General features: G+C 42.2%; 1 protein-coding gene across 7 annotated transcripts in view; it reads left to right on the forward strand.

Moving 5' to 3' along the window:
* RGL1 (ral guanine nucleotide dissociation stimulator like 1) overlaps positions 1–23,081 on the forward strand; it is a 251,420-nt gene that overhangs the window by 117,335 nt on the left and 111,004 nt on the right. The gene's annotated exons all lie outside the window — the stretch shown is intronic.

A 23,081-nucleotide genomic window follows, 5' to 3' on the forward strand; every position in this document is an offset into this window, starting at 1 on the left:
TTCTTCTTCTTCTTCTTCTTCTTCTTCTTCTTCTTCTTCTTCCTTCTTCTTCTTTGTCTTCTTCATCTTCTTCATCTTCTTCTTCGTCTTCTTCATCTTCTTCTCCTTCTCCTTTTCCTTCTCCTTCTCTTTTGGCCTTAAAAAGGAAACTGCCAATGACCGAGTGTTTGCACTAGCTGTACAGGTCTGTTTCTGTACTTAATGTTTCCCAAAGCATCTTCCCTCGGTTTGTCAATAATTCAGAACCTCTTAGAAACATCTTGAGGTCTTTGGCAAATAGAGTGGGGGTGGCGTGGCAGAAAGTGACACGCAGTAACAGGATCAGAAAGCAGCACTCTGTTAGACAAGAGCCATAAGCAGTTTGGCTCAGATGGCACCCTTTTCTCTCCCTGTCCTCCCCCTACTCATGCTGACAGCCCCTCTCCTCCTGTACCTTCACCAAGTACCCAGAATGCTCAGGGGACAGACCATTCCGGATCTGCCTATCTTCCTACTGGGGGGAGGTGGTGGCAGATTTCCCACTGTTACCTCCTCTTTGCAGCCCGTGAGGAGACAAATGCATGTGTCGTGCCCATGATTTCATGTGTAGTGGGCACAGAGTGCTGGGTCTTTGGGGAAACACTGCTTCCATAAGCAAGACTTTTTCCACCAAGGTTCTGAAATCTTGGTTGGGATCATGTGAGTTATCTGTTACCACCTACTGGCTCCTTCAACACATCCCAGGGAGAAATGGAAAGCTTAGTGACAGGATCACTCCTCGGGCAGATACCAGCCTGTGGAAGAACAAAGGAATTCTCGATCTGGAGATAGAAGTAATCCTCAGAGCAGTGAGAGGTGACCCAGAAAGCCTTGAGAAAGAAGATCAGGGTGGGCTGAAGAGAGGGGATGGAGTGTGCTTTCACCTGGCCTCATTCGAGCCACACTCAGGCTTCACAGGGGATGGACTGGAGGGCAATGAAGATTATGCACTTGCATTCAATCTTCACTGGCTTTGCGTCTCACAGAATTCAGTGCTTGAGCAGCATTCAAAGGGAGGGTGTGAAGGCGGACAGGAAACAAAACTGCCCAGGGCCTCACAGGGAGGCTAGAGGCAACGTGTAACTTGTAAGTCCCCTGAGTTTCAGGCAGGATGGGCCACAGCAGGGATCTTCTCCGCTGTGGGTTCGCTGGTCTGCTGACACAGGCCTTCACTGCTCTGGGTTCCCAGCTGCCTCAACTCAGGCCTTTCCTGCTCTGTACTTTGGGCCGAGGTACCACCCAGTAGGGCAGTCACCTGTTAGTGACATCTGCGGGTGTGGCCTGGAAAAGTAGGAATCTTTTTTGAAAACCGGAGGCCTTCACTTATCAAGCAGTTACCTTACTCAGAGTATGACTTTCAAATGCATTAGGTGCATCCTCAGCAGACCTGATAGGGAAGGAAGGAAGGCAGAACTAGAGTTCTGATGAGTCATCTCTTTGTTTTGGGTGGTTGTATATACGCATTTTATTTAAATGTGGTATTGATGTGGTTTGGCCTGTCTTGGTGTTTCACAATGATTTACAAGTTCTAAACCAGCTGCCTTGGAAAGGGTCATTGTATTTCCTGATGCTGGGTTGTTCCTCTCTTTCTGAGGAGACTGATGTTGCTTGGGTGACAGTTTTAGTTTTCAGCCAACACAGCAGCCATGAGTGAAGAAGTTATGGGGAAATGGAGGGGTTAACTCTGTAGGCCCCAAACCCACAGTGTGTGGTTCATTGAGATGTTCACAGTTATTTCATGATTCTCACTGACCGTTCTGTTCACTGGACTCTGCTTCTCTTCTCTCCCCCACTCAGCATTCTCAGATTTTTACAGTTAACAGTTGGTTCACCCTGGATTTAGCAGTAGTACTGAGATATTGAGAGGGAGGACAACGTGAAAAGATTTCCTCTGGTTGGTAGAAGAATCTGTCCCTTACCTTCCAGTGCATTTGTGTGACTTGTGGCTACCACGCCAGCCCTCAACAGCATGTTCTTAAGAACTTCCCAGCTCTGATCCTACTTGTTTTCTTATCTTAGGTGTCCTGTTGGGAAGCTCTGTTTTTTTGTCCTTGGAAATTCCAGACTTAATTAAATGTGACTCAAGCAATTGAGCCATAGTAATTACAAAACCCTTCTTTTTAGGACTGAGTGGCTTCTCCATATTTGTTTTCCTATGTTCCAGTAGCCCTTTCAAAATTCTCCAAAGCAACCAGTTTTAGAGTGAACTAGAGATTGAGGTGAGGTGAGGGTATTACTGAAATATGTCAATAATCTTATGAGGAAGGTGGTGTTGTGATTATTATTTTTCCCCCCCACATAAAGAAATTAATGCCTAAAGAGGTTAAATTGCTTGCCAGGATCATACACCTCGGAAGTGGTAGAGGTTGGATTCGAACCCAGTTGGTTAGTTCCTTGTAGTCAGGAACTGCCTGGAACCTTCTGGCTGTTTCCCATGAGAGTGGAAGAGAACATTGGCTCAGAAGACCAAAGGTGCATATGGCGTACTTTTTGCCTGGATGTGACGTCTGGTGCAGGACTTGAGTGATGGGACTTTCTCTTCTTGACGCTCTGAATGATAGTTTGAACCACAAGTTGAGACATTTGTTGTGAAGATATGTATCTTAGTGAGAAACTCTTGGATGTGTAAAGTGTGGAGCACCAAAGAGATGTATGAGGTTCTGTAGCGCATGAGGGTGGGCGTAGGTCTTGTTACATATCTATAAGGCTTTTTCAAAATGCCTTAAAGACTGAGCACAAGTTTTGAATTTTCTGCTACTCGGATCTCAAAACGTAATTAAGATTCAGTTCGGAAAGGATAGCAAAAATAATTACACATCCTTAGACGGGAAGTATCATACAATCCAAAACATTTAGAACATTCTTTTTTTTTTTATTTGTTTGTTCAATTTTGTGTATCATTGATCTTTTGAAGTAAAACCCTCCGCCTTTGGTTGTAAAATATACAACTGAGTATGGCCCAGGCTGCATTTACTTCTCTCTGCAGCTGCGGTTTTGCCTGTTACCAGTGAGGTTATGTTGGACAACTTCGAAAAGCCAAGTATTATTGAAATGCTGACCCGATTCTCCCTCTACAATAACTTCGTACACTGGGATAATTTTTCCTAGCTATAGCCCTTAAGGAGAGATAGCTGTAATTATGTCGTAGGATCATAAAGTCTCCGGATTGGAAGGGACATGAGCAAGTAATTCCATCCAACCATTCAATCAGCTTGTAGAATGTCCAGTGATTTCTGGAAGAGCAAATGGTCAAAACTTGTTATTTTTCTTTGGTCTCAGTGTTGTGGTTTTATATTGACAGTGATATGTAGAAATGATTTAAGAAAACATCCGTATTCTCTGGACACAGGAAATGTACCATTTTCGGAAGAATACTCAAAGGGACAGAGGATGAGGATCCAACTGTTAGGGAAGGGGCTCTGGTATCCGGAGCCCATTCTGCTGTCTTTAGAATATAACAGATGCTGGGTACAGAGAAATGCGTCTAACCTAAGATAAGTTCAAAGTGGGGATATTTGTTTCTCAAGCAGGATTGGTGGCGCTAGGGGACCTCAGCAAGGTTTGTGGGGAGTGGTATGGTCAGTGGGTGGTCACATGGCTTTTCTCCGTTTTATGGTTCTGTGGTTATGTGGTTCTTGAGGTGGGGCCCCAGTTCCTCCCTTCCCTGTGTCCTTTATCTATCACCCTGTCTACCACATAGGCCCTTGTTGGGTTGAGTTGAAATGCTTGATTGTTGGGAGGCTGGTAAAGACAGTGAACTAGGACAGGAGAAAGCAGAATATATTTAGAAATAAAGGGAACTGGAAACCTGTTATAGAACCTAGTGTTTGGAATGAATTGTGGCCAGTCCATGAGTCGTCTGGGTGCAGCAGCAAGATGACCACTTGTCACATCTGGATCAAGAAGTTGACTCTCACTGGGATAAACTATTTGGACTGACTCTATCTGGTGTTTTGGTGGTGTTGCTATCATATTACCTTCAAATAGCCTACGGTTCCTCAAGTTTTCAGCTAACTTCACTTACGGGAAGGTTCTCTGATCTCCCAAGTCTGGAGGAGATGCCCTTTCTGCAGGTTCCAGAAGCATTCTCTATTTCTCTGTCATGTATTTAGCTCACTCTGTTGTAATTGTCTGGTTATTTGCTTCTCTCCCTCACTAGACTGTAAACTTGGTGAAGTGGGAACCGTGGCCATCTAGTTGGCAGAAACTCAGTATTTGTTGAATGAATAGACCGAACTTCTTCCCTTTTTGGGACACTAATATTGTCTTGATACATATGAATGTGTGGTTGCTCCTCATTTAAAACACAATCAGCATGAAGATGTTAGCTTACAAAGAAGAGGAGGGGTGTGTGGGAGCGAGAAAAATCAATTAGGTAATGATTATAGCTATCTTACATTCTTTCCGGAACAAAGCAGGGCACAAACAAAGGTAGTGATTATTCATTTTAAGGAAAAAATTCACAGTAGTGAATTAACTATACACTTCCCCAGTACCTTTTAAAAGCAAGAGACCCCGTTGTACTTGTCTTACTGCTGAATATTGAAGAAAGAAAGGCAATGCATGAGTTAAAAAGTGTTGGCAAGCATTACAACTATGTGTGGTTGGAAAGCTCAGGAGCGGGATTTTAGAATTGTAAGGAGCTAAGCCCTAGAGGAGCCCTAAGTTTACAGTTGGTCATCCTTGTTTTCATCTAGGAAAACAGGCCCTTGGGTTGCATTATTCCTGTCTATCAGAGTGTTGAATTTAGGCTTTAGAAAGGAAATTTCAAAATTTAGCAGCCATCTGTAGCCGAATCAACTGATCTTTTTCCTTTTGACCTTGGGAACATGTTTCTGAAATAATCCACTAATATGGTAACCTGCACCGATCAAGAAAATGTTGTCAATTTCAAGTGCCCGAGATATCATTATGATGTTGGATCCTTTCATTGTTTTTAAAATCTGTTGGGATCTGGGTGAGGGGTATTCAGCCTGCAATTAAGAATATCCAGTTCAGTTCAGCAATTCAAGGGACTACTCAGCTGAGTTCCAAATACACGTCTACCCCTGTCAAATACATAATAATACAAATGTAAGAGGTACATTAACTCCTTATACTTAAAGTATACATTCTGTTAGGTCAGTCTTATAAACATATTTTGTTCTTATTTCTGTATAATTATAAAGAGAAAGTTTCTTGAAGTCTTCAATTTAGAAAAAGAAAAGGAGAGCAATATGGTAAATACTGTGCTTTTCTCCTTGAGTGCCTTGCTGGAATTTGTCATTGCCCTGTCCTACTTATTTCAGTTTCCTTTGTCCATGGTATATGTTCCTTTTACACATCCCCCTCCTAAATAATCAGAATCTTACAGTGACTGTCTTACACATTTTATGTTAAAATATACAATAGTAAGCTAAAATTAGTAAGACATTAAAATTTCTACCATGGTATACCATGATATCATATCTCATGATATGAAAAAAAAAAGATTTCTGTAAACAGAGCAAGGCAAGTTTTGGTTAAATGGGGGGAAGATACCAAATGTTGCTTCATTCCACTGGAAAAGCTCAGCTAGCTCATGTCTGAGTTGCTGATGGGTGTGGCTATCTCCAGAGTGATTTGGAGTCTGGAGTTTTTGGCAGTTTCTGGGCCCTTTGCTAGTAAACACATCCAGTATGAACTTCCTCACTGCTGTTGCTCATCTATTTGTATGATTCTGTCATCTGTGTTTGAGTCAGCTAACCTTGCCTTCGATAGTATTCCTTTATTCATCAAAAACCTACATTATGCCAAGTACCATGTTAAGTCTTGGGAATCCAAACTAAAACAAAACACAACTCATTCTGAAGGAACTTCCAGGGAGTAGGGGAGACAGAAACGTAAACTGATTACAGCATATTGAGGTAAGTATGATCAGTGCCACGCGAGAAATCTGTGTGCTAGGGGAACCCCGGAGGAGGGCACGAAAATCAGATGGGAGGTGGGGAGTGGGCACTCCAGGAAGGCTGCATGGAAGAGAGGGCTCTTTAGTAAAGAGCTGGAGTTAAAAGAAGTGTGGGCATTGGAGGCAGGCATTCCAGTCAGCACAGGGTGGGGGGAAGCATGGAGGCCGGAGGTGAGAGCACTGTGTGGGGCTCAGTGTGGGGAAGAGGGAAGGACACCTGGTGGGAAGGTGACAGGAAAGGAGGCTAGCGAGAAAGGCTCAGTCATGTCCCTGGGAGTCTTTCATCTGTGTTTGAGTCAGCTAGCTCATGCCTGGGTTGCTGATGGGTGTGGCTATCTCCAGAGTTGAGCTCCATCCTGGGCTAAGCTATGGGGTTCACTCCATCCTGAATGCTAGTTAGTCACGGAAGGGCTTTAAGCAGAGTGGCATGGCCAGATCTGCATTTTAACAAGATGACTGACACCTGAGGGCTGGACGCACTCTGAGGGATAGCCAGACTGGGACATGGGAGGGGGAGGAGGCGAATGTGGAGGTGAAGTGAGGAAAGGGACAAGGACCTGAATGGCAGCAGAACAGAGGGTGGGAGTGGGGGATGGGAGACCTGACAGGCAAGGCTCTCAGGCACCCTGGCTTCAAAGAGCTTGTCAAAAACTGGGCTTTCTGGGATCCCCGTCACCCTCTGTTCACTGGGTGAGATGTCCTGGGGACTTCCGGTCAGGCTTCCTCTGTGTGTATGCTAGCAGATGCCTTCTTTCCTGTCAGAAGGCCCTGCAGAATAACCAGACCCAGGCGTGCCTGACAGGTCATGTCCAGAGACAAGATCTTGGGCTCACAGTGAGCAAGGCAGCAAGCCATGCGTGGTTCTCAGAGTCCAGAGAACTTTGAAGAGCTGGTGGTTTCCTCCTTTCTCTCTCTCTCTCTCTCTTTCTTTCTGAGTCTTCTGTTTCCCTACAAACTAAACAAATTAAATCTGTAGGCCACAGAGAGAGAGAGAGAGTAAATATGGGACCCACAGGACTATGATTATAGAGCTGTATTTTAGACAACAGCAGTTAAACTTATAATTGTCATGTTAGAGACACAAGAAATTTTATGGTTGGGTGTCTTGGCCTTTTTCCTCTCCCTCTTCGCTGACTTTAACCCCTCTCTGACACTGTTTGTTCTGGTTCCCTGCATTACCGCTCTTGGAGGCTCAGTCTGATTGCGAATTCCACTCATGTACAAGAAAAAAATCTCTCTTTCTCTCTTATACACACACACACACACACACAGTCTACATTAAGATGTCTTTTCACATTTAACTTTTTAGGATTTCCCACATTTTGGAATGTCACTCCTTGGCCTCTTCTGTATAATTATTCAAAGCCTGCCTTTGTCATGTTTTGCTTGTTTTCCCTTAATTGTGTCATTTTTGTGATTATCTTGCACTGTCTAGGAACTGCCTTCAGTTTAAAAAAAGAGTAAAGACAGAGAGAAGGAGGAAGGAATAAAGGTAGGGCAAGCTTCCAACATGAGGTTGAAGCCTCTGCCTTGGAGGAAGCTCAGTCAGTCTTGTAAAGAGAGAGTCACGTCATCTCTTGCTGATCCTTTCGGCTTAACCGTTGGAGAAATACCTGTCCCTTTCCATGGATGTGGCTGCGTACGTATTGTGTTCTGATGGCTGGGGTTCCTGCCTCACTTGGTTCCACCAGGCCGTGTTCTCCTTTATGGCCTGCAGTATGTGACTTCTAAGGCTAATAACAGTGGTAGTTGGGGGTGAGATCGTGTGTTGTCAGTGGTTCTGTATATTTTTCCATCCTCACAGACTCATTACCCTACATTTTCTCCCATTTAATTGCCCGTGCCATCTGTAGGCCGTTCATTTGAATTCGTTTCCACGCAGTTAATCTTGTCCCATGTAAACTTTCCCAGACGTTTTTCTGTTTGTTTGCTCCTTTCAGCAAAGAATTGAGCAATTCAACTTTTTCCTTTATTTTGTTTCCTGCTGATTTAAATATCCATTCTCCTCTCTTATAAAAGTGAAGCCAAGGTTGAGTCCTTCCAGTTTCATAATTATAGAGAAAACTGTGGAAAAGCAAAAGCAAGCCTTTTCTGCTAAAAGTAGGATGTCTTTGGTAAGTAGCATCAACTGAGGCTCTTTGCAACCCTCTTGCTAGCACTTTTCCCTGGTTATGTGCCCTTCTCGTGCACATAACTTCTGTTGCTGCTGGTGATGAGGCTAGAATAATGGGGACAGTTTTTATCTAACAGAAGAACATTTAATGGATATAAGTAAAAATAATCAAAACTGGATTAGATATTGGTTTAAAATGCTTTACAGTCATGATTTTTCCAATTAAAATTGCGACACTTGAAATTATTTATTGAGATAACGGACACTCCTGAATAGAAAATTCAGGAAATCAGAAGCATTTTGTTAGTTTGTGGAGCACATGGAAAACATTTGCCATCTTCTGTCCCCATGTTGCTTCCTCCCAGCGGCACAGCACGATGAGAATATCTATTTTAAAAATGACTTACCCAAGTATGAACAAGGCCCGGAGCCATCAAGGCCCCGCTGTGGGGCTAGCACCTGGTTCTTTCTCCTCAGTTGGAGCCTTGGCAGGACCTGGCACCTTCTGGTCGCTCTTCCTTCTCACGGGTGTTTTCAGCAGAAGCTCGGGTTGAAGGAGGTCGTAGGGCACTGCTGAAGAGCCACTAGTCAGTCATATTGTAAAAACTTTGCATGGGTAACAGACGGTCACTATGCTTTTTGTGGTGAGCATTTTCGAAATGTACAGAATTGTTGAATCACGGTGTTGTACACCTGAAGCTGACGCAGTATTGTATGTCAACTGTACTTCGGTTAACAACAGAAAAAGAGAGCGCCCAGGCTCTGGAGCCAGGCCGACCTGAATTCAGAACTCGTCTGTGCCACGTGTGAGCGGTGTGGCTTGAGCTGTGACGTGACGATCCTTGCACTTGTAGAGAGGACACCAGCAGTCCCTTCTGACAGAAGGACTGTGAGGAGTGACTGAGTCATGTATATAAGGCGCTTGGCACAGTGCCTAGGTTATGGGACGCCCTCTGAGGGTGGGGCTCTCATCGGGACCCCACTGTTGGGGCCCTCTTTTGAACCCTGCCGTGGAAACTTGTAGAAGCGTGGGTGCCTTTCCTACCCGAGTCCCCCGAAGCCTGGGGCTGTATATAAACCAGATTGTATAAGAAGCAGCATTAGCAAGGCTTTAAGGCATGTTCCTGACATCACTTTCTCCTTTTGCACATCTGGGAGGAAGGACCACGGCGGTGTTTGGTAATCCTTGTTTATTAGAAGCAATATCTATTGTGTTTTCTCCGTCTGGCTGCCTGTACAGCGAAGGGCAATTATCACTTGGGCTCTAATATTTTGCATTTTAAATTCCTCCAGTTTTCCCAAAAGTTAATTGGTTGGTGTGCTTATTTTAATGCCTTAAAAATATTTTACTACTTAAAAATTATATTTGCTATTTCTGACTGAAAAAAACAGGAGGGTAGGAAACCACTTTTCTACATTGGTAAGCATTATGCTGATCATTCTTTGTTGGACATAACTTAGGATGTTAGCAAACTGTGCTTGCCCCATGAATTTCAAGTTCTGGATTCAACTTCAGAAGTTCAAATAAAGGTAAAAATTTCCCACTGTACTGCACGTCGATTAGCTAATGTAGTACTTGAGCCCCAAACTAGGAATGAGCTGAATTGCTCCTGAGGTTGTGACTTTCAGAGTGTCTCGTGGCTTTTTAAATCTTCACTTCCCTTACCTGTGACGTGGTGCAAATACCTGCTTTTCCTTCTGCCTGTAGGTTTTGTCAGGATCATCTGAGTTAATGTATAAAAGTACTTTTTAATATGTAAATAATTATACAAATATAAGGGTAGTCTTCTTGTTATTTAACCTAAAGTCATTTTTTTTTCTCTCTCTCTTTCCTCACTGCCTAAGTGCTCGATGGGCATATGGTCTGTTCATTAGTCCTCCTTTTCTTCCCTCATCCCAGAGAGAATCCTTTCTATATTTTTTTCTCCCCACTTGCTGTTTACTTAATGATATCTTCATGTTCAGCAAGGAGTAGTGTTTCCTCTGCTACCGCCACTGATATTCCTGGATTTGTAGGTGCATTGAAAACGTAGACAGGGCTTCTCGCTATAGTTTGGATGTGGGGACATAAATACCCCATATTCACAGGAGTCTAAAGACAAATGCAGTGAATATTTTACATATGAAAATGAAAACTTCCTTCTTTCTCTTTCTTTCCTTATTCTCTCCAGTATCTTTTTTTTTTTTTTTTTTTTTTTTTAGATAATGGCTGTTAGTTTTCTTTGATTCTCCCTTTCTTTCTGGTACTTTTAATTTGGTGCAGAGCAGGGTGGTAAAGTTAATGCACCAAGGAATGGAAAATGCTTCCAGCCTTCCAGAGCTGCTGGAAAATCAAAGCTTGGTTTGAGGCCAAATCCTGATGTGGGACTTGAACTCATGACCTAATGCCAGAGGCAAGAATGTTACCAGCCGACCCACACTGACCCTCATAAGATTAGGCATTTAAAATACTTCCTCTGAGTAGTCCTATTGTTACTTTCTGTTTTTCTCCTCTTTCAGCCTTTTCCTACAACGTTCCTGGCTTCCCTGTTAGGAATACAATTTTAGTTTTCAGATCTTTTTTTCTCACTTCCTTTCCATTTGCTTGTTACTGTTACTTCCTTCTTGCTTTCCATGTCTCCTGGGTGAGTTCCTTTTTTGTTGTTGTTCCTGTTCCTTCCTGTACTTCTTCTGAATTAAAAATAGTCTCCAGGGTCTCTGGCTGCTTGCACATGAAGCTGACCTTCCTTCTATTCATATAGGGTTCCCCTTGAGCATCTGAAGATCCTTTCCTCCTCTCTCAAGATACTCAAACCCCTGCACCCATTCCCTGTTATTAGCACCCATTCTCAGCTGACTTATGGACTAACTGACCCTTGTACTCAGAGCTCTAAATGAAAATTAAATCTCTTGTACAAAGATGCTGAGCAAGTGCTTTGTTCACGTTAAGTGTCACTGACAAACACTGACTTCTCCCCACATCTGCTGACTCTGTGTATGGTGCTGAAGGAGAAGGAACTCTTGGGCACTGACTTCGAGGTGCAAGTTTAATATTCATCTACGTGCAAAGCAGTGGCTCCGCGATCAGGGGAACCCCAGGAAGCAGCGTTCTTCCAACTCGCTGGTGTGGGCATCCCAGAGGGATCGGCGGTCATTGCGCTCCCACAGAAGCGTTTCTCAGGGAGTTAAAGTTGATGAAAATGTTTCTTTGTGAACATTCTTTGGTTAGAGTTGGAGGATTATGATATTCTTTACACAAATGACTTTCTACCCAGTGTTGACCTAGACCGTCCACAGATGAGGGTCTGCTTGAGGGTTTATCCCGTATACAACTTTAGATGGCTGGGCCAAAAGGTGCAGGTGGACAGCAGCTCTGATAGCAGCCCCCAGTCCTAACCTGAACTCCCTGTTTCGCTGAGCGTTCCAGCAACAGGGCTGATGAAGGGTTAAAAGATTTCCTTCCACTTGTCGCCCCAGCTCCCTATGTGGATATATCTCCAAGAAAAGAACTAGCTGTATCCCTCCTGGAGAATCCAGACTTGTAGATTTCATTATCCCTAGTGACGTCCATGTTTCTGAGCAGCTCTGTCACCCTCCTGTCACTGCTTCTGCCGCTGAATCAGCCTGTAGTGCTTTTCTGCTCCCTGATTGACTGACTGATGAACTCCCACTTACCTTTCAAGTCCCAGCTCAAATGTCATCTTTACTCTTCTACCCTTCCTGATCCCTCTTCTGGGATAATTACCCTTTCATCTGGGTCTCCTTAGCACTTTACCAAAAGCTCTCTTATAGCACTTAGCACAACATATCCTTTTATTTATTTTTTTCCTCTCTGCCCTGTTCCTTTGTGTGCTTCGGGGGTGGGGACCCCCGTTGAATCAATCTTTGTACTCCCATCACCTGGGACCATGTCTGAGCCACACTCGGTACCCAGTAAGCACCTTATAAATTGTTTGGCCTTACCTCTATTATAAAACGTGTATCTTTATGACTTCTTTTTTATTTTGTTTGCCATTTGGTGATGTTGTAAATCTTCTATTTTGAAACAAAAAGGAAAAATATTAAATAAGTAAGCTAGATTTAATTTCTATTTTATGTGTCACCAAATGACACAATGAAAAAGGAAGATGCTGCTTTTGCCTCATTTTTGTTATCATTATTTGATGGACACATTTCACAATCTTACAAAACTTGACTTAACTGTGATGGTGACCTCTGTAGATGGGATGACGTGGTATTTAGAGTTAATCCATAAGTTTTGTGGTGACATATAGGTTTGAGTCACGGGTCAAAGATAGACTTTTGGGAATGCAATTTCTCTTTGGATTTCAAAGTTATTTTACTTAGGGTTTTCACATATCTTATTATATCTTAATCTGATGGTTCCAATTTGCTTCAAGCTTGCATTGACCCAGTGTCAAGCCAGTTTGGCTATGCTCTGTGCAACACATTTTTGTAAAAGGATCTGACACCCTCCATGCACATGACCACTAGGGTTATGCACATCATGGTGAAGGCTGTCTGAGACCTTTGTGGCAGGCTTGTTGTGTAGGGCACTCTCTCGGGGTGTGCTGTTCCTTACCAGGATTCACGGGCAAAAAGGGAAAAATATGTGAAGTAAATTATATGTTATTATATAAACATATTATTTGTGTACTTTTCAGTGTTCACAAGTAAAACTCAACTCCCTTTGCTCTCTTACCCTCTCCAACTTTCCTCTTCTCTGTGGTCTTACATTCTTAACTCTTGAATTTCTACTTCAAGCGAAATGCAAAGCCTATGCCGGAAGTTTTCAGGATTCTAGCTGTTGTTAGGTGTTTTCATTCCGATTCTCCTGGTGTCATTGGCTCTGGCAAGAGCAAATTTTCTGACTGCTTCTGATCTTTCTTGCCTTTTTATGGAGCATGCTTTCCTCACCTTTTTCTGTGTATAGGGATTCAATGGCATCTATGTTTGCTTTGGACAGAAGGAAGCACCTTTTTAAGCAATTCTTAAAGTTATTCTTAAAAAAGTGATGCAACATCATTATCCATATATTTTTTTAAAAGGATCATAATCCTACCGCTATAACACAGTTGTTTATACATTGGCTCTTTATCTTCTAGTCTTTGTCCACATAGTTGCAGTCCTGCTATTTATTCAGTTTTGTAATCAGCAAGATATATTTTTCAGAACAAATTCTCTAGAAGTTACTTTCTAGTTTGAATCTTTTGTGACATTTGTTCTATTTCTCATGTCACAAAAAACTGCATTTGGACTTTGTGTTTGAGGAGTTTCAAGGTGATAGTGCCTATCTGTTATTGGTTAACGAGCTTCATTTCTGTCCTTTTTCCTGTGAAATCTCCTCTCCTTTATCAGGACTGTGGAGCTTTTACGAGGAGCCTGATAGTACAATGAGGTGAGGGCATGTGAGGAGTGGAATGCACCCCTTTCTTCTGCTGAACACCATTGTGTGCTCTGCTCTGGGGTGTGGGGCCAGAACTCTCCAGGGCTACACTATTCAATATGGTAGCTACTAGCCACAGGTGCCTATTGGGCATTTGGACATGTGGCTAGTCCAAATTGAAATGCTCTGTGCATGCAAACCCATCATGTAAAATAGCTCAGTGAGTTTCTATAGTGATCACATGTTGAAATGGTAATATTTTGATATAATGTATTAAATAAAATATATTGTTAAAATTCATTTCATCTGTTTCTTTTACTTTTTTTAAAATGTGGCTACTGGCAAATTTAAAATTACATATTGGGACTGGCATTATATTTCTGTCAGTTGTTCTAGGGCCTCGCATTTAAAAACACAGGATGTAGTTTATTAGTGTGTTCTGAAATCAATTCAGTGGGTCAAAAATTGGTATTTTAAAATTGGAACAGAACGGAATAGAAAATACCAGAATGGTATTATTCTGAAACTTCTTGTTTTAAATACATGTATGTGTTTACTGAGTCACTTGTAAAATGTATCTTTTCTTTTTGCTATGAATTGTCATTAAAAAGGTTGAAAATCACTGTTCTAGGGTGGTCCAGCTTAATTTAAAGCATTACCAGGAGGCCTGGTCTGCTCTGTAAGAGGACAGGTTGGTACCATGAATACCATGTAGATTTCAGGTCTGGTTGGTGGAAGCTCTTCTAGAACTTTTCAACTAAACCAGACCCAGCATCAAAGTAAATCTGACCACGAGGGCTCATCCAAAAAACAGTAGCTACTCAGGAACAGCCCAGAGGGAAGGGTCAACTAAGGACGGCTGCCATTCTGCCATTTGACGTCAGGACCTGTGTTGCCCAGCAATAAAGTGTCCCTGGAGCTGGGAGTGACTTTGTCTGATTAGTTTCTTCTAGAAACTTCCTCAAAATGGTGTCCTCGGTGGGTGGTGATACTTTCTAAGAAGGAGGGTGGTTTCTTAATGACCTTGGAGCCAAGCTGGGTTGGACAAGTTTCTCTTTGGCCCTTAGATCTTCCACCCACCATGTCCTGTTGAAATCAGAAGAGACTGTACTGCAATCTAGGACCACACCAGTCCTCTTCCCTCCTGAGAGAAAACATGTGCTTACAGTACACAAGATGGGGGCGGGGGGGCGGGGCAGTTACCAGGGCGCTGTCTGTGACTGGGTTCTAAATAAAGGACCCCGAAAGCCACAGAGAGAGGAGCAGGGGAAAGGCTCCAAAAATGAAGTTTATGGGGTTGCATGGGCCTTGTATTTATTCTGAAAGTTGTAAAAATTCTTTGGGGCTGACCCATTTTTCCTTTCTTAATTAAAAAAAAAAAATCTGGCAGGCAAGAGGAAGAAATGTAAGACACGTGACTAATGCTTCAGCGTTTTCTCCTGGAGCCAGATTCTTTAAAATTATACCTTAGCCATGCTTGATGTTTTAAAAACAATTGCCCACAAAAGCCACCAAACATTTGTTTCTGAAACTTGTAGACTTAGATGGCATCACTTTCAGGAAAGAGTCCAAAAGCACAATACTTAGGAGTTACTGAACCGAAATCTTTTTTGGAGATTTTTGCCCTGGTGAATTAGATTACCGTAGGAACTGGCGGAGGGCCAGGCAGCCTTTTGCCTTTATTTTGCTTGAATATTTCCAGTCCTGTTGCTAGTCACCCAGAAATTTTGAGGGAGTTAGACGAAATGACTTTCAAGATGGAAAGTACTGTAATTCCAACAACGGACTGAGTTGGCAGTAAGGAACTGTGTTTATGTCAACCTCTTGTTGTTCTGTACTTATCACAAATCAGTACATTCATTCATTCATTCATTCAATTGTTCTTTTAAATTTGAGCCCATACAAGGTGCCAAATATTTGCGCTTGGCCTTTGTGGGAAAATCACAGAATTTTAGAGCACTTATCACGGTGGATTGGAGGGTCTTTAAGGTCTAGTTCCAACCCCCCCTCTAATGTTATTTCCTGGTTCCTACCTTTACATGCTCCCCACTTTAACCTAACAAGGCTACTTCCCTGCCCTGGAGTCTTTTTCCCCTACTGTTGCCTCTGTCTGAAATGCCTTCCTTTCCCCAAATATTCTTCTGTTTAAATCCTAGCCATCACTCAAATTCCAGCTCACATGCCACTACTCCTGTGAATCCACTCCAGTCGCCAAATGGTGGTAAATTATCCTTTTCTGAACTCCAGCACACTCTACTTCTCTTGTGACATCACATGTAATCTTGCATTAGGTCAACCCAAATGAGATTGCCGTGTTTATAAAGTTAAAAATGGTTGAATACTGGCAATTTTCTATGGTTCGTTTTAATATTAGGAGTGTTCATTTTTTAAAAATTTCTTAAATTAGTTCTCTTTGCAGATGTATTATACTCATGACCTATATTCAGCTAAGATTCCTTGGTATTTTTAGTTTTGTAATGTTAATTGCTGTTAAACTATGTCTCATTTAACCTGTACGTGGAGAGTTGATTTAAGAAAATCTAAATGTAAAAAATACGTATTTTTGTGAAGTACAATTTTGTTAGTTGTAGCTAGTTTTTTCTAGCTTTTTCAAAATCTTCTAAAATTCTGATTTGGTAAGTCAGTGTATCAGCTATGACTTTCAATTCATTTTAATAAAGTTTTATATAATTACCTATGTCATTTGCTAACATGATTTAATCAACATGGCCAAAGACAAAACCGTGTTCTCTTTCTGGAGACATTCTCCACTCCTAGCAATGCTTCAGGGTTCACATTGCTTCCCCAGTTAGCATCCCTTGACTATTTGGTTTGGATACACATCTAGTCAACTCTACATCTGTTCAACTCATAGAGCTCCATCATATTTATAAAGATCTAAGGGGAGAGCTGGTGGAATGGTGTTTTGAGTTTGTGAACATGTCTGGAGCATTCCATGTTACTTGCCTAGGGTCAGAACAAGATGGAAAGTTAGTTTGATATGATTTTTTCCTCATGAATTATGTTTGCTCCTTGCGATCATGGCTTATAAACCATCTGGGATATTGGCAACAATGGTTGGCGGGCCAACCAGTCCATTGTTTCCAGTCTGCCTTAATTTCTGTCTGAAAATTGGTGTGTTTTCTTGTTGCCAGTCTTTAGACACTTCTATGATTCTGTGCTTCTGTGAAGATTCCACTCATTAATATTATGATCATATCTGCTGGATCTTTCAGTGCCTTTTCAGATTGCTTATCTGGCTCTGGAGACATGAAATTACTTAAAGGGCTAACTAAGTGCTTTCTTATTATCACCTTCTCTATCTTGGGCTCTACTTTCCTCTTTACCATGTTGGTCCTACCCTTTCCAGTTTGAAGATTCTTTTCTTTGATAGCGAAGATAGATGCATAAGAGGAGTGAAGTAGTTCTCTTTTCTCTGTTATCAGTTAGCATTAACCCCCATCAGCAATGAGCCTCCTCCCTTCCTCATTCTTGCTCCCAATACAGCTGAAAAAAGCTCTTTTACTTGACCTTACCATTTTCACAAGACTCAGTTCATTATGACTGTTATCTTTTCATGGGGCCATGCTTTTCGATCTGTGCTACCCTAAGTAGACAGCCTTAAGCCCGGGGCCTTCTTTCTACCTCCAGTCACTTGGAAATCCTTGACCTCTTTAGTTGCTTTCTTTCTTTTATTTCATATTTGGAATATTTGTCCTACCTTTCTTGAATCCTCTTCCCTGTTAGAGGTTTATGCTAACTTTGAAAAAACATTCTTTTCCTAACACCTGGGCCAGCTCTCTGACGCTTCTAGGAGAACAGAATCCCTTTCTCCCAAGGTTTCTATACAATCTACAGCAATCAGTTTTCATTAGCGATCATGATCGTTTCTGGAATAATAGCTGTTTTTACTTCCTTCAATCAGCAGAGCATTGGTGATTGAAGGAAGCCATGGTGCCCACTTGTACAGTGAGAAGGGGGATTCAGAGACGGTTCTGAGAGAATAGTTGTGTCGTTAGCAGAAACAGGGATGCTGGGAGGAAGAGCTTCTTTGTGGTACTGGTGGGGCATGCTGATTTCAAGTTCAGACATGGCATGATGGGGCGGTTTTCTGATTGGAAGAGATTCAGGATCAGAGAGATGCGTTTGGGTACCATTCACACATAGGTGAGTGAAGCAGTAAGAAAGAGTGATATGGAAAATGGAAGGAGGCTGAGGGCCAGGCCTGCATAACGCACACTCAGGAAGCAAGAAGGTGGAGAGCAGTTAGTCCAGGGGGCAGAAAAAGCACAGTTAGAGAGGTAAGGGGGAGAAGCAGGCTAGTTGGTTATCATAGGATACAGAGGAGGCCAACGTTTTCAGATGTTTAGAGGCTTATGTACCCTAAGAAACAAGAGTAACACCCTCTCGCTTTTGGTTATTTCAACTTTCCAGAGCAGATTTAAAAACTGAAAGTTAATGAAAAAGTTCTTTGAGTAACCCAAATAGCTCACTCTGGAGGAAGGGCCATCATTCTTAATATATACCATGTTAATTCCTTAGCAAAGTTGGCTTATTTATATATAGTCATAATAAAGGTTTTTGTTTACAGTTGAGTAGATGTGGCACATTTGAAAGAGAGTGAGGCAGACATGCCCATAAGACGAAAACTATCCCAGTGGTAGGTTGTTCAGATGTCACCTCTCAGTGAGGCCTTCTTTAACTACTCATTTAAAGTGCACGCCCTCATCCCCCACCCCTGTTGTGGACCGTGTCTTGCCTCTTAACAACTGTCTAGTATACCCTTTTATTTGTTATTGATTGATTGCCTCTCTCCTGCATTAGAATGCAGGTTCCATGCGTTGAGTGTTGCTTGTTTCTCCCCCTGCTGCCTTCCCAGAGTCTAGAACAGCACTTCGCAGGTAGAAGACACAATACGTATTTGTTGAATAAATGAGTGTAAGAAAGTAAAGGTGATTATACATGCAAGTGAACTAGGAAGGTGTAGGTATTTGGGATCATTTAGTTTGGAATAAGCCCTAATCTCTAGCTCAGTGTCCCCGGCGGCAGGTGCTCTAGTCCCTTGCAACGTTGGTGGCCCGCTGAGCTATGAATGAAAGGTTAAATTACGCTTAGGACATTCTACTTCTGAAGGCCGAAAAATAACACATTTCAGAAACATTCCCGGCAGATAAATAAAGCTTTCAAAATACTAGTGTTTAAAAGGCCCCTCATTGGGAAAACAATTCCTTCTGTGTTGAACATTACATTTCCCCGTGTAGGATTGCTATTATGTGATTTAAATGTTCAGCTGACCCTTGAACAGCAACAGGGGTTAAGGGCGTTGACCACCCACAGAGCTGAAAATCTCTGTATAACTTTTGACTCTCCCAAAACTTAACTACTTACAGCCTACTGTTGACTGGAAGCCTTGCTGATAACATAAACAGTGGATAGCACATATTTTATATGTCATCTGTATTATATATCGTATTCTTCTAATAAAGTAAGCTAGAGAAAAGAAAAGCTTATTAAGAAAATCATTTACGGTGCTGTATTAATCAAAGAATTCCACACAGAAGTGGACCCGCCACAGCTCAGACCTGTCTTGTTCAAAGACCAGCTGTACCGCTTTCTTAAAAATTGGATTTTTCCTTTTCCGCATTCAAACCCCGAACAACTTCCTTCCAGCTCTGCCGGAAATAAATATGAAAGGTTCCTTCCTTCCTAGTCTCGGAGGCCTTTGACCAGAGGTGTGGAATTAGCGAGAGGCTGGGGCTATGGCGGAGTCTGCGGGGGCTACCTCTCATGCTTTCTTGGCAAAATGAATGACTGTGGACTTCTCACTACCTGCTAGGTGCCCATCAAAACCCGTGAGTCGGTTTGAAAAATGCTCTATTTCCTCTCCAGTTAAGACATAGCTACAAAGCATTAGCTCTTCAGTCCAATCCTAGCCTGGCCGCCGCCTGCACGTCGTACCCTCTTCCAAGTTGCCTTTTAGTCCTTGAAGAAGCATTTCTTTCTGATTCCCCTTGTGTGTTATTTACTTTGGATGCAATAACTGTTTACACATGTTTCCCGGGATCCGTCTAATTTAAAGTTTTTCAACCTCACAAGCTCTGGAAGTGAGCGAGGAGAGCTGTTCGAGGGGAGGGGAAGCCCCTCCCCACTTTTATTCGAGTGACATGGCAGCATGGCAGCGTGGCGGGTATCCACATAGCTGGGCGCATTACATAAGGTAATGGTCACCCTCAGCCAGATCCTTAACCCATCTCACATTCAGGACCATGGTGTCCACTTGTGGAGACAGGACTTCCTTTGTTCCCGAGAATAAGCAGCTAGTGATTATTAGCTTAGCTATGAAGTTAAATCACATTCCTGGAAAGGGAAGTGTTGTAGCTTTTTTTTTTTTTTTTAAATGGGAGAGGAGAATGCATTTTTGAAAATCCAAACATATGGTTACCACTGACGACATGAGCATTACACCTCGTTGACAAGAAGTTTTATCTTTTGTTCGATGCAGACAGTTACATATAATCTCCCATCGTGACTGCTCTCCTGATAAAATGAAGTCCAAATATTTGCCTTTAAGTAGCTGTACTGACGTGGATCAGCCATGTCCTAGTTTGCCCACACTGGTGTCTTTTCCCTCCCAATCGCTCGCAGAGGGAAATTGGGCGTGCTTTTGAGTGTAGGACCTGAGAGGCTGTGATTCATTCGCAGCACCTGACACTGAGTAGGCTCTTACTATTTGCTGTATGTTAGATGCAGGGTGCGTGGGGGACCTTCAGGGAGCAGGTGGGAGTCTTACTTACTGGAGCCGTCTGGCGTTGCTCCTTCAGTGTGGCTTTGGAGTGCAGGGGTTCTGGGCTTGACTCTGAATTCTGTCAGTTACAAGCAATGTGACTGGGTAAGTTACTTAGACCTTTGAGCCTCAGTGCCCTCATCTTTAAATTGGGGTTGTTGTGGGGATCAAATGTGTGTGTCTAAAAGAGCCTTGGTATTAGAAAGGGCCACACATCAGTTGGTTAAGCGTCTGACTCTTGATTTCAGCTCAGGTCATGATCTCAGGGTCGTGAAATGGAGTCCTGTGTTGGGGGGGTCTGCACTCAGCAGGGAGTCTGCTGGAGTTTCTCTCCTTCTTCCTCTGCCCCTCCCCCCACTTGAGCTTGTGCTTTCTCTCTCCCTCTCCCCCTCTCTCAAATAAATAAACAAATAAAATCTTTAAGAAAAAAAGGGTCACACAAACAAAAGATAAGAGTGTTCACAATCTGAATTTTTCTAGTCAGAATTGAACTTGGATAGTAACACTGATTAACGTTAAGTGTTCACTTGCTCTGATCTGCTTCAGTCAGAAACATTTCAAAGTCAGTATATGTATGCCTCTACTGTGAATAAAGCTAATGTCAGTTGATGACAGTGGAAAAAGGATAAAATTGGTCCCTTGCTAGGGTAAGGAAGAAAGGGAGTTGGAGAGGAGAGTGGTAACACCAAAATTTTAGAAGAGGGAATTCATGCCTAAGTAAAAGCAGATTATTTTACTCCAGTCATGGTTTATTTCATTTAATGGTCATTGGAATTCCTCTGGTGTTGTTACTGTGCTTTTTAATTATTAATGTTTCTTATAATAATCTGGGACTTACTGCAGATTCCCCAGTTACAAGGATTTGGATTTAGTAGCTTGGCGGTTGGGTCCGTGAATCTGCTTTTAACATGTTCCCCAGGTGGTTCTGGTGCCAGCAGACCATGGTCCACATTTTGAGAAACTTGCCTTCTCTCGTAGTCTTCTAACTGAATCCATTCTTGCTTTCCTACAGTTCATTCTCCATGTCACATTTGATCATGGTGTCCTTATTGCCTAAAACCTTTTAGTGGCTTTCTACTGATACTCGGTTAAGGTTCAGAATTTTTCTGCCTAAGCTTATCTCTTGCCACTGTGGCTCACTCTCCTTTGACCACATCGCCTTCTCTCTAGCCTTGTGGTATGCCCAGTTTCTTCCTGCTTCGTGTCATTTGCACCTGCAGTTCCCTCACCTGAAATTGTTCTCTCTCACCCTTACCTGGTGAACACCTACTGATTATCCTGGTCTCTGTATTCCTCCGAGAAACTTTCCCCGATCACTGTGACAAAATCTGACCCCATTCTCTTATGTTCTTTTAGCACCTTTTTGGGGAAGCAATGATCTCTACTGTCATTAGATAGCAAACTGTTGAATTATCTCTTTAATATTTGTCTTTGCTTGAATGGTGGCTTCGTGAGGAGAGGGACCATGTCTGTGTTCATTTCTGTATCCATGGTGTCTTATAATCCATGAACATATGGCAAGCTCAAGTACTTTTGAATAAATGAATGAAAGTGGGATTTGTGGTAAAGAACCTCTGCTCTAGACCTGCACTTAAGTTTAATGACTGGGGTTGCAAATGGACTTTGTTATAAGGTGGAAAACATCCTCACTTAGCATTCTGGAATGAGATGTTTAGAACACTTACTTGTTTCAGTAATAAAAATTATTATAAATAGAGACCTCAAACAATGGTCTTAGTGTTTAAGGCTTAAAACCTGGCATGGGAGAAAGGGGAAGTTAAAAGACTTCAAATGAAATCCTTACTTACTTTATACCATGTCTTTCATGCAGGAAGTATTGGAAGCTTCTTGGTTGTCCAACACCCCACATGTAAACTTTTTACAGCGTATTTATCCTTATATCATGTAGCTGGTTGATGAGTTTGTGTATTCATCTTCTGATACTCCCACTTGGAGTTGTAAGAAATGAAAACAAGTGCATATTCCCACTCTCTGTTTTCAAAGCAAGGAATCGGCTCAATGGCTTTTACATCTAATAGAACAATGAAGGCAATGTCAGTCTCAGAGAATGAGAGATCCTTGTCCCATGTAGTTTGATTCAGCATCTCAATCTTGATGGGAAAAGGAATTCTGGAAAAAAAAAAATCCATGATTTTAGTAATTTTTAAAATCATGATAATCAGGTATGGAATTGAGATTCAAAAAAAGCCCAGAATAGTCATTTTGATAAATTCACTAAGGTTCTCACCTGCTATGAAGAGATCTTTGTTTTTACCCAAGATTTTTAGTTCAGAGGACAGAGTTTTATATGTTTTGGTACATCTTTGGAGTTTACTAAGCCTTTAATTCAGATTTCTAAGTCATCTGCAATTTAATTGCATTAATTAGTTTCTCACTCATTACTACAAACATGCAATCATTGTTAGACATCATTTTGTACGCCAGCAATACGTGAGTGAACAAGATAGATAAGGGCTCTGCTGTTGTGGAGTTGACAGAGAGTAAACAAGTAAACAAGTCAGTGCTGTTAAGAAACTAACCTAGATCACATGATCTGGTCTGGTGGAGGAAGATGGGTCGCATGACACTGAGGAGATACTCCAGATCAAAAGAAGTAAATGAGAGGAAGGATCCACATGAGAAAGTCAGGCCGAGTAGCATTTTAGGCAGAGGGGCAAATGCAGAGACCATTAGTGTGAATGAGCTTACTGTGTTTTGAGAACTGAAAGACATGTGTCTGGGGCTTAGAGAGGGAAGGAGATGGTTTTGGTGGTGAGGTCAAGGAGGTAGGCAGAGGGGCCTTGTGGGCCATGATGGAAGTCTGCATATTATTCCAAGTATTATGGGAAGCCAGTGAGAGGTTTTAAGCAGGGGA

The sequence above is a fragment of the Mirounga leonina genome, unplaced genomic scaffold, assembly GCF_011800145.1.
Source record: "Mirounga leonina isolate KUSES-001 unplaced genomic scaffold, KU_Mleo_1.0 Mir_154, whole genome shotgun sequence".
Lineage (NCBI taxonomy): Eukaryota > Metazoa > Chordata > Mammalia > Carnivora > Phocidae > Mirounga > Mirounga leonina.